Genomic DNA, 11,684 nt, shown 5'->3' with positions numbered 1-11,684 from the left:
ACTGATTGCCTTCCCAACATCTGGTTCACCTCTGATACTGTGAAACAAATATAATATATCCCAAGGCTTTGTGTAGCTCTGACAATGCAATATTTAGGAATTAATTACTCGGCTTGTACGTCACTGCGAAAAGCAATTTTGGGCAAATGTTAAACACAAACCAATTCCCCGACAATATTGTCTTTGCCGATGAGAGAAATTGAGTACTCAACAAGTAATTTTATTTCGCGCTGCGGATTTCACCCTTTTACCGTTAGCACGTCGCAGGCGCGCTACCTTCTTCACTCCAGCTCCAGCTGGATCCCTGTTGCTACACTGAGCCCCGCCCCGCGATGGCGCGGCTTTCAGCAGTGGGCGGCGCGGGCACGATGAGGTGGGAACGCGCACTGCCTGGTTCATGCCGGGGGCGAGCGGGTGGTGCAGCCCGGCTGGTGGGTGAATTAGAGTACCTCGTACAGGTAGGTCTCTGGTTGAGCAGAATCACGCGAGGGGGAGGTGTTGGTGAGCAACGCAGGTGGGTATCACCCTCGTCAATTTGGTCGCGGTTCGCTCGGGCGCCAGGAGCTGAAAACTTGGCGCTGGGGGAGGTCTGCACTTGGTTGTTCCTACTATGGACACGCTGGTCATCTGCTGGGATGGTGCATGAACGTTTTAATAATTGAAAACGTCACATCGCATTTGTAAGGGCTGCTGACAAAACAAAGGGTAAAAGCCGGTATGCTTCACTTTGGAGTTCAGTACCTAAGTAAAGAAACTGGTTTTTCTCCTTCTACTCGGTATATTAAGTGAATCGGGCACTTATCCTCCCGGTCTCTCTGAAGTTCGTTTGTTGCCAACTAGAGTGAAATGAAACTTGGAAGAAATGGTGTAAACTTGGTCCATTTACTTATTTTAAACATGTTGTGGTATATTGACTGAAGTCAGTTCTTGTAGGCGTGTATATGTGAGATATAATGAAGCGTGCACCGTGTACAGGCAAAAAGATTTCTGAGTTTTTAAGTATAAACTCCAATGGCAACCCACAAGAACGTCACTTCTAACGGGAAAGGGTGGCAGGCTTTATGATAAGTTTCCTGCAACAAGGGGTTGTGGTTTTGGCAGCAGTTTAAACGATTTGCCTGATTTGTATTACTATTATTCATTAAGATTCAAACTTGTTCGATGTAATTTTCTCCACACAAGTGTAAGGAGAATGAAGTAATAAATGGTTGCCCTGGATCCGATTTAGCACGGTAAAGAACACAAAAATAATTTAAAAAATAAATGTAAATGCATAAGATAACTCATATTCAGTACACTATATGTCCATAAAGTGACGCTAGGCTGTACATAAAATTAAAATATTAATTTGTACATGACTGAAAGTTTAATAACACAAATATTAAATTATTTTGTATTAAAATTAATACAAGAATTGTTGTAGTTACAGAGCACTTGTGGTGTTGGGCAAAGTGTTAGATTTTTGCCATACGTACCAAGAATTATTTGTGTTATTAAATTTTCAGTAATGCAAGTTAATTCCAGGAATTGTAAATTCCAATTTAAATGTATTACTGTGGCGACCCACTTCCCAGTGCACTCGAACCGGCTCACAAAGCGGTGCGTGCTGGCATTGAGGCCGGTCCCAAAAAGGGTGCCAAGCCTGCTTCACCAGCAAGGGGAAAAGCCCGCGCGCGGGACGGGACTGTGAATACGTGTCCCCTACAGCATTCCCGCCCGGGGAGGATCAGGAAGGCTTTAAAGCGAGGCCGCGAAGTTTGAATAAACCTCTTTTGTAACTGCAGCTCACCGACTCCGTGTCATAATTGCAGCACTGCGTGTAGCACACCGCTACAATTGGTGACCCCGATGGCCCAAACGATATTTGGGCCGGAGATGAACGGCGCCGCATCTGTTCATGCAGTTTTGTTAAAACTGCCAAGCTTCTGGATTCTGCGACCTCACCTATGGTTCCAGCAAGCAGAAGCCCAATTCCACATTCGGCAGATAACCTCGGATGCCACACGTTACTATTACGTGGTGAGCTCCCTCGACCAGGAGACAGCCGCCCAGGTTGAGGAGTTCATACAATCTCCCCCAGCGGACGGCAAATACACAGAATTCAAAGCCCTGCTCATAAGGACTTTCGGACTCTCACGGCGCGAGCGAGCTGCCCGCTTACTGCACCTGGATGGTTTGGGGGACAGGCCACCATCGGCTTTGATGAACGAGATGCTGTCCTTGGCCGGAGGTCACAAGCCCTGCCTCATGTTTGAGCAGGCATTCCTGGAGCAGCTGCCCAAGGACATACGCCTGCTGCTGTCCGACGCGGATTTCAGCGACCCCCAGAAGGTGGCGGCCCGGGTGGACGTGCTGTGGAAAGCCAAGAAGGAGAGTGGGGCATCAGTTGCACAGATCACCAGGCCATGCTCCCAGCAGCAAACCAGACCAGGTCCGGCCGCAGAGTCCACTAACCCCAGAGGCAGGGGTGAGGAGACCAACAAACAATGGTGCTTCTACCACCAGCGGTGGGGCACAGAAGCCCGCCCTGCAAGTACCCGGGAAACTCCAGGGCCAGCCGCCACTGATGGCTACGGCGGCTGGCCATCGGGATAGCCTCCTTTATGTCTGGAACAAGCAGTCGAGACGCCGCTTTTTGGTCGACACCGGAGCCCAGATCAGCATCTTACCTCCAACGAGTTATGACACCCGCAACAGAGAACCAGGTCCCACCCTGAGGGCCGCGAACGGCAGCACAGTAAGGACCTACGGCACCCATACGGTGCAGTTACAGTTCGGCTCCAGCCGGTTCACATGGGACTTCACACTGGCCACCATAGCCCAACCGCTCCTGGGAGCGGATTTTTTACGAGCTCACAGCCTACTGGTTGACCTGCCAAGGAAGAGACTGGCCCACGCCGAGACCTTTCAAACGTTCTCCCTGGGTGAAGCCCAGTTGCCAGCCCCACACCTAGACTCCATCAAGCTGTCCGACAACAACTTCACCAGAGTCCTGGCGGATTTCCCATCGGTTCTGGCACCGCAGTTCACGGCAGCCATGTCCTGACACGGCGTACAGCACCACATCCTGACACAAGGACCACCCCTCCACGCCCGTGCTCGAAGGCTTCCCCCGGACAAGCTCCAGCTGGCGAAGGAGGAGTTCAAGAGGATGGAGGAATTGGGGATCATACGGCGGTCCGACAGCCCATGAGCCTCCCCCCTGCACATGGTGCCCAAAGCAACAGGGGGCTGGAGACCATGCGGCGACTACCATAGGCTAAAGGAGGCTACAACACCGGACTGCTACCCTGTGCCGCACATTCAGGACTTTGCAGCAAACCTGCATGGTAGGTCTTGGTCTTGGGAAGTAGCCGAATCGAGTGCGCTGGGAAGTGGGTTGCCAAATACCCCCCCCCCCCCCCCAGAACCGGCGATACACCCCCCAATGTCCACAGTCTGAGTCGGTCTCTGTTTGAGAGGTCTGCCTCTGCGCCGCGGTGCCTGAATCTCGACCGGCTGCGCCACGTCCACATGGGACAGTTTGAGTCGGTCCACCGTGATAACCTCCTCTTTCCCCCCAATGTCCAGCACGAATGTGGACCCGTTGTTTCTGATCACCGTAAACGACCCTTTGTAGGGCCGCTGTAGCGGTGCCTGATGTCCGCCCCGTCGTACAAAAACAAACTTACAGTTTTGCAGGTCTTTGGGTACGCAGGTCGGGTTCTGCCCATGCTGCGAAGTGGGTATGGGGGCCAGGTTACCGAGCCTCTCACGTAGTCTGCCCAGGACTGCTGCGGGTTCTTCCTCTCGCCCCCTTGGGGCTGGTATGAACTCCCCGGGAATGACCAGGGGCGCGCCGTACACCAACTCGGCCGACGAGGTGTGCAGATCCTCTTAGGGCGCCATGCGGATTCCGAGCAGGACCCAGGGGAGCTTGTCCACCCAGTTAGGTCCTCTCAGGTGGGCCATGAGAGCCGACTTCAGGTGACGGTGGAAACGCTCCACTAGTCCGTTCGACCATTGCTGACCACAGGCTGGAGGTGAACTGGGCGCCTCTGTCGGAGGTATGTGGGCCGGTACACCAAAGCGAGATACCCAGCTGGCGATCAGTGCCCAGGCGCAAGAATCGAAGGTGGTGACAGTGAGCGGGACCGCCTCTGGCCATCTTGTGAACTGGTCCACGATAGTCAGGAGGTGCCGCGCTCCTCGCGACACTGGCAGAGGGCCCACGATATCCACATGAATGTGGTTGAAACGCCAGCAGGTGGGGTGGAACTGCTGCGGCAGGGCTTTGGTGTGCCACTGCACCTTGGCCGTCTGGCAGTGCATGCACGTTCTGGCCCATTCACTGACTTGCTTGCGGAGTCCGTGCCAAACGAACCTGTTGGAGACCATCCGGACGGTTGTCCTGATGGAGGGATGCGCTAAGTTGTGAATGGAGTCGAAAACGCGCCGCCACCAGGACGACAGGGCGGGGCTGGCCGGTGGTGACGTCACAGAGTAGGGTCCTCTCACCTGGGCCTACGGGGAGGTCCTGGAGCTGCAAACCGGAGACTGCAGTCCTGTAACTAGGGATCTCCTCGTCTGCCTGCTGTGCTTCCGCCGGTGCTTCTAAGTCTACCCCCGGGACAGGGCTTGGATGTTAGGGCGGGAGAGGGCGTCCACCACGACATTGTCCTTTCCCGAGACATGCCGAACATCCATCATGTATTCGGAGATGTAGGACAGATGTCGCTGCTGGCGGGACGACCAGGGGTCGGATAGTTTCGTGAACGCAAAGGTAAGCGGTTTGTGGTCCATGAACGTGGTTAATTGACCTACATTCTAAGAAGTACCTGAAATGCCGGATCGCCAGGTATAGCACCAACAGTTCCTGGTCAAAAGCACTGTATTTGAGCTCGGGCGGTCGTAGGTGTTTGCTGAAAAACGCCTGGGGTTGCCAGAGACCCTCGATGAGTTGTTCTAGCGCCCCACCGACTGCCGTGTTGGATGCGTCCACTGTGAGGGCAGTAGGGACGTCCGTTCTGGGGTGCACTAGCATTGTGGCGTTTGCCAAGGCTTCTTTCGTATTAATGAAAGCGGCGGCGTACTTCTCGTCCGAGGTAATGTCCTTGCCCTTACCCGACATCAGGGCAAACGGAGGCACATGATTCGGGCAGCTGAAGGGAGGAAGCGGTGGTAGAAATTCACCATACCCACGAATTCCTGAAGGCCTTTGATTTTGTTGGGTCGGGGGAAATGGCGGACCGCGTCTATCTTGGCGGGCAGAGGGGTTGCCCCGTCTGTAGTAATCCTGTGGCCCAGGAAGTCGATGGTGTCGAGCCCAAACTGGCATTTGGCCAGGTTGATTGTCAGGCCGTATTCACTCAGTCGGGCTTAGAGTTGACGGAGGTGGGACAGATGCTCCTGACGACTGCTGCTGGCTATGAGGATGTCGTCCAAATAGATGAAAGCGAAGTCCAGGTCGCGTCCCACCGCGTCCATTAACCGCTGAAACATCTGTGTGGCATTCTTTAGGCCGAACGGCATGCGGAGGAACTCGAAAAGGCTGAAAGGGGTGATGAGTGCCGTTTTGGGGACGTTGTCTGGATGCATTGGGATTTGATGGTATCCCCGGATGAGGTCTACCTTGGAGAACCACCTCCCAGCGCACTTGGTCTACCATTGAGGCCGGTCCCAAAGAGGGCGCCAAGCCTGCTTCACCAGCAAGGGGAAAAGCCTGCACATGGGACGGGACTGTGAATACACGCCCCCTACAGCATCCCCGCCCGGGGAGGGCGGGATCAGGAAGGCTTTAAAGCGAGGCTGCGAAGTTTGAATAAACCTCTTTTGTAACTGCAGCTCACCAACTCCGTGTCGTAATTGCAGCGCTGCATGTAGCACACCGCTACATTACAATATTTTATAATGAATGTCTAAAATATTGATGACCTGTTACTTTTGGACATTAATAAATTGCAGCATCCTTGCCAACCTATAAAGTGATAATTGTTATTTAAGAATGTAATACATTGAAGTAATTATATTGCGTTATCTTTGTGTAAATTCTGAGATGTTGATAGTTCTCCACCCTTGATTTTTCAGAAGTTATATTTTAAAATGAAATTGTGCTGGAAATACTTTGCAAGCCATGAACCACATTAGGAGACATCTGCTGTAGTGCTCCATGGCATGCCATGCATTTCCAGCAATTTCTGGTTTATTAGATTTCCAACACCTGCTCTATTTTACTTTTGATGACCTTTTGCAGTAATCTAATGTTCTAAATTGCTGTCTTGAAATTTCCCACATATGACTAGTCTGTAATTGTCCTTTTTTCATAATATTAAGATGTCAAAAATTCTCAACAGGTCAGGCAGCATCTGTGGATCAGAATTTCCACATATGCACTTTTTCAATTCTATTTTTCTTTGACCAGTTCAGAGACCTTGATTACAGTTATTTGCTGACTGTAGTGCACTGACCATATGTTAGATGGAACTCTTAGAAGGCTTTGGTGAATTGCCTGTCAATTCATAATACTCATTACATAAGGAATGGTAACTCAAGGAAGTACTAGAGGCTGATAAAAGAGAGATGAGAGTTAAAAATAACAAAGATGAGAGTGGATTTAGCACTGTTAGAAATTGAGGCTGGAGAAATAATAATGGGACAAGGAGATGGCAGATGAGTTAAACAGGTGTTTTGTATCAGTGTTCACTGTGGAAGACACCAGCAGTGTGCCAGATGTTGAAGGGTGTGAAGGAAGAGAAGTGGCTGCAGTTACCATTACAAGGAAGAAGGGGCTCAAAAAGCTGAAAGACCTAAGGGTACATAAGTCACCCGGACCAGATAAACTGCACCCTAGGGTTTTGAAAAGGGTAGCGGCAGAGATTATTAAGGCATTAGTAATGATCTTTCAGATATCATTGAACTCTAGCAGGTTGCCAGAGGACTGAAAAATTTCAAATGTCACTCTACTCTTTAACAAAGGAGGAAGCAGCAGAAAGGAAATCATAGATGAGTTAGCCTGACCTCAGTGGTTGGGAAGATGTTGGAGTAAATTGTTAAGGATAAGGTTATGGAGTTGTTGGTGACAGAGGGCAAGATGGGACAAAGTCAGCATCTTCAGGGAAAATCTTGCCTGATGAACCTGTTGGATTCTTTGAGGAGATTACAAGTAGGATCGATAAAGGGGATGCAGTGGATGTTGTATATTTGGACTTTCAGAAGGCCTTTGACAAGGCACCATACACGAGGCTGCTTACCAGGAAAGTTTTTTGCCAAGTTTGCACATAATACGAAGACTGGTGGAGGGGTAGGTAGTACTGAGGAAATGGGTAGCCTGAAGACAGATTAGGAGAATGGGCAAGAAAATGGCAAATGAAATACAATGTTGGAAAATGCATGATCATGCACTTTGGTAGTAGAAATAAATATGCAGACTATTTTCTAAATGGGGAAAAAATCCAAAAATCTGAGAGGCAAGGGGTCTTGCAAGTCCTTGTGCAGAACATCCTAAAGGTTAACTTGCAACTAGAGTCAATAGTGGGCAAATGAAATGTTAGCCTTCATTTCAAGAGGTCTAGATTACAAGAGCAGGGATATGATGGTGAGGCTTTATAAGACACTGGTAAGCCCTCACCTTGAGTATTGTGAACAGTTTTGGGATCCTCATCTAAGAAAAGATGTGCTGATATTGGAGAGGGTCTAGAGGAGGTTCACGAGGATGATTCTGTGAATGGAAGGGTTATCATACGAGGAACGCTTGATGGTTCTGGGTCTGTATTCACTGGAATTTAAAAGGATGAGGGAGGATCTCATTGAAACCTTTCAAATGTCGAAAGGCCTAGACAGAGTAGATGTGGAAAGGATGTTTCCCATGGTGGGGGAGGGCACAGCCTCAGGATAAAGGGGCATGATTTTAAAACAGATGCAAAGAAATTTCTTTGGCCAGAATTTGTTGCCACAGGCAGCTGTGGAGGCCGGATCATTGGGAGTATTTGAGATAGAGCTTGATAGGCTCTTGATTGGACATGGTATCAATGGTTACAGGGAGAAGGCTGGGGAGTGGGGCTGAGGAGGAGAAGAAAGTATCAGCAATGATTGAATGGTGGAACAGACTCAATAGGCCAAATGGCCTAATTCTGCTGCAATGTTTTATGGTATGGATAATACTTGCATGATAATTTGAGAATTAAATTCTTAGAATGCATAGCATTCTGTAGATTGGACAATTCTGTTATAGTCTTAAATATTTCAAAATGGAAACTATATATTGATTTATAAACACATTAGTGATTTTATTTTATGATACCTGGTAAATGTATGAATTTTAACATGGTGGATCTTGGTTAATTGAGACAAAAACTGGGAACAGAACATTTTGGGCCAATTAAGTGGCTGCCTCAATTACCCAAAGTTTCATGGAAATAGTCAAAAAGATATTTAAAAATAAAGACCAACTACTATTCAGCTGAGTAACAAGTTAAATAGTTAATTGAAATATAGAACAAGTTCAAGCACTATTAATACTACTGTAGTGCTATAGAATTGTACTAATTCCTGATGGTTATCAATAGAGGAATATATGTTGCCCGTGTTCCTTGATTGACTGTAAATAAACAAAATCAGTTCAGATACCTGATTCTGAAAATGGACTGCACTCTCTAAATCTTCATTTTCATTGTAACATTCAAGATAATTGTAAATACCTTCAAATTCTTTATACTTCCTAACTTGTAGAAGTAGTGAAATTGTTTAATTACTTCTGTCCGTCTGTGGCATCTCCAAGCCTAAATGCTTGAAACCATGGTGAACAAACTGGTTCTGAATTGTCTTGTCAACTGCCAGTGACAAAAATCACTGTTTTGAACACAACCATGCAACTGACACTACTTAAAAATGGTTCTCTCCAAGCAGTAAAGACTACACACAAGTACAAGTGTCTAGTTAGACACTGTTCGAGAATAGTTTCCTGTCCCAATTTAGTAGCACAATGTCCCAAATAAACAAAGGGGGAAAAAAACATTTGTTTTTGTTCTTTAAAATTTGTCACAAATGAGTGGGTGCCCTGAATAACCGATGGCCCAATAAACCGGAATCTACTGTATTGTAGAACTGTTGGCTCACTTGGTGAAAACAGTTCAACAGGCCATTTTGTTTACCACATTCTAAAATGTTTGTCTTACTGCCCTGGAATGCAGTTGGTTGTGTTATTTGTTGTTCCTTCCCATGCCTTAAGGTACATCAGGCATGTGACAACCTTGCTGTTTCTTTGGCATTTTTTGTCTGTTTTTTAACAAGGTCAAGTTGCTAGCTTGACCCTTAACCTAGATCGAATGGAAAGCGTGTAAGGAGCCAGCTGGATTTGAACCCTGGACCACTTGCAGTCTGGTGTGGATGCCACTACACCAGCCAGCATTAGTTGTGTTAGTAATCGTCATTAATGTTTAAAAAAGTCCTTAATTCAGATTTCTCACACGATTAACTTCAAAGTCAAAGTAACTATTGAAATTCATTTCTTGTAGGCATTTTACAGAAAAATAAAGAAATAAAAAATGATTTACAATATGCTGTAAATAAGAAAAAAAAAACTGACTAACAACCAATGTGCAAAAGAAGAAAAATAATGCATATAAAAGTAGGCTGAGCTGCAAAATCCTTGGAAGTGAGACTTTGGGTTGTAGAATCAATTCAGAATTGAGGTGAATGAAGTTATCCATGCTGGTTCAAGAGGCTGATTGTTGTAGGGTAATAACAGTTACAGAACCTAGTGGTATGGGCCCTAAGGCTTCTAAACCACCTCTTTGATGGTAGTAGCAAGAAGACTGTGACCTAGATTGTTGTTCCAGTTAAGTGTGTCAGTGGTTGGGAGGACTTTCCCTGTGATGGACTGATTTGTATCTACCAAGTTTTGTAGGGTTTTCCGTTCCTGGGCATTGGTGTTTCCATACCAGGCCATGTTGCATCTGGTTAGGATACTCTCTCCACTGTGATTCTATAGAAGTTTGTCTGCAGAAATTGCAATCAAATGAGGTGCCCTACTTAAAATCCAAAATGGATTTGTCATTGACACGGTAAAAAGCAGACTGAAAGTGATGTTCTTTAGCAACCTTGTTTTGTTTTAAGATGTGCAGTTAGTTCTGCCATGATCTTAAACACAAAATGTCAAAATACTCGGCAAGTTGAGAGAGAAGCAAACTTGCCCTCTCAAATTGTTGAGGCTTAATCAGAATGATGACTAGTGTTTTAAGTCACAGAGTAAGAGGAAAAAGATGGGAACAAAGATTGTGAAATAATGAAAACCAAGATAACCCAGATGCTACAAATGTAGATATTGCCCAAGAGAGGATGGTAACAAAATACTGCAGCTTTTTTAAACAGAGTTGAGTTTAAATTGTGATCTGCAGTGCAAGTAATCATTATCTGATAACAGGACAGTGGAACAAGAAGTAACTAACACTAACATTAATCTATTTAACAGCTGTCACGCAGCAGTTCATGGAGCATACAACTTCTGTTTGATTGCCACATTGGCGTGAAGCATCAACTTTCGATTGTTTCCGATGGTTCTTAGACTTTTCAGTGTCAAGTAGCAATTTTAGAATGGTATTCACAATTTTATGAGCATCATCTAGTGCTGGAGATACATTAAAAAAAAAATTTCCAGTGTTATTAAAAAGGTAAAGTAGTCATTTTAAGCATAGCATAAATTGTGTCCGGATGCTTGTTTGAATTAAAACACAAGTCATTCTTTGAATCCATATTAAGTGTGTCTATTTCAAACTAATCAAACTTGCTAAATTCTATTACTCAAGTCAAGTACTTCAAATTTTCAGAGTACATTTATTACCAAAGAATATATAAATTTTATACCTTGAATTTTGTCTCAAAAGCAGAGGTGGAGGAGTATGCCTCATGATCAATTCTCCTTGGTGCAAAATATATCAGTGCTGTCCCAATTCTACTCACCAGACCTGAAATAACTAGCAGCAATGTGCCGTCCTTCTTACCTACCACGGGAGTTCTCTGGAGTCATTTTGGTAGCAGTTTACATTCCACCTCAGGCCAATGTCAAGAAGGCTTTAGATGATCTGAGTAATGGAATGAGCATGCATGAAACAGCACACCCTAACACCTTCACAATCGTTTTGGGAGATTTTAATAAGCCCAGTCTGGAAAAAATCACTAAGCAACTACCATTAACAGATCACTTGCATTACCATAGGAAACAACACACTGGACCATTGCTACACCACCATCAAGAATGTCTGCCCTCACTTTGCGAAGTCTGATCACCTAGCTGTACTTCTACTCCCTGAGTATAGGCAGCACCAGCAGTGAGGACCAAGAAGTTATGGACAAAGGAAGCACAGGAGCTCTTACAGAACTGCTTTGAATCAGTGGACTGGACGTGTGCAGGGTTTCATCTTCGAACCTGGATGAGTATGCTGCAGTAGTTGACTTCATTAAAACCTGTGTGGATGATTGTGTGCCCACAAAGACATTGTACATTCCCAAAACAAAAGCTGTGGATGAACCAGGAGGTACGTTGTCTGCTGAAGCCTAGATCTGTGGCATTCAAGTCTGGTGACCCAGGCCTGTACCAAAAAACCAGATATGATTTGCAGAGGGCTATTTCAAGGGCAAAGAGACAATTGAACAAAGTTGGAAGTGACGTCGGATGCACGGTATCTCTGGCAGGATCTGCAAGACATTAC

At 46.3% G+C, this 11,684-nt stretch overlaps 1 protein-coding gene across 2 annotated transcripts in view; it reads left to right on the top strand.

Annotated features, from left to right (window-relative positions):
* Window positions 1-336: 336 nt before the first annotated feature.
* Window positions 337-11,684, top strand: part of LOC140725495 (cholinesterase-like) — a 35,844-nt gene continuing 24,496 nt past the window's right edge. For both annotated transcript variants that reach the window (XM_073041021.1, XM_073041020.1), the window contains exon 1: window positions 337-458. The gene's annotated coding sequence lies outside the window, so the exon portion shown is untranslated. The remainder of the gene's footprint in view (window positions 459-11,684) is intronic.

Source organism: Hemitrygon akajei, chromosome 3 (genome assembly GCF_048418815.1).
Source record: "Hemitrygon akajei chromosome 3, sHemAka1.3, whole genome shotgun sequence".
Taxonomy (NCBI): domain Eukaryota; kingdom Metazoa; phylum Chordata; class Chondrichthyes; order Myliobatiformes; family Dasyatidae; genus Hemitrygon; species Hemitrygon akajei.
Note: the sequence above shows the minus strand (reverse complement) of the source record. Positions and strands in the feature narration are given on the sequence as shown.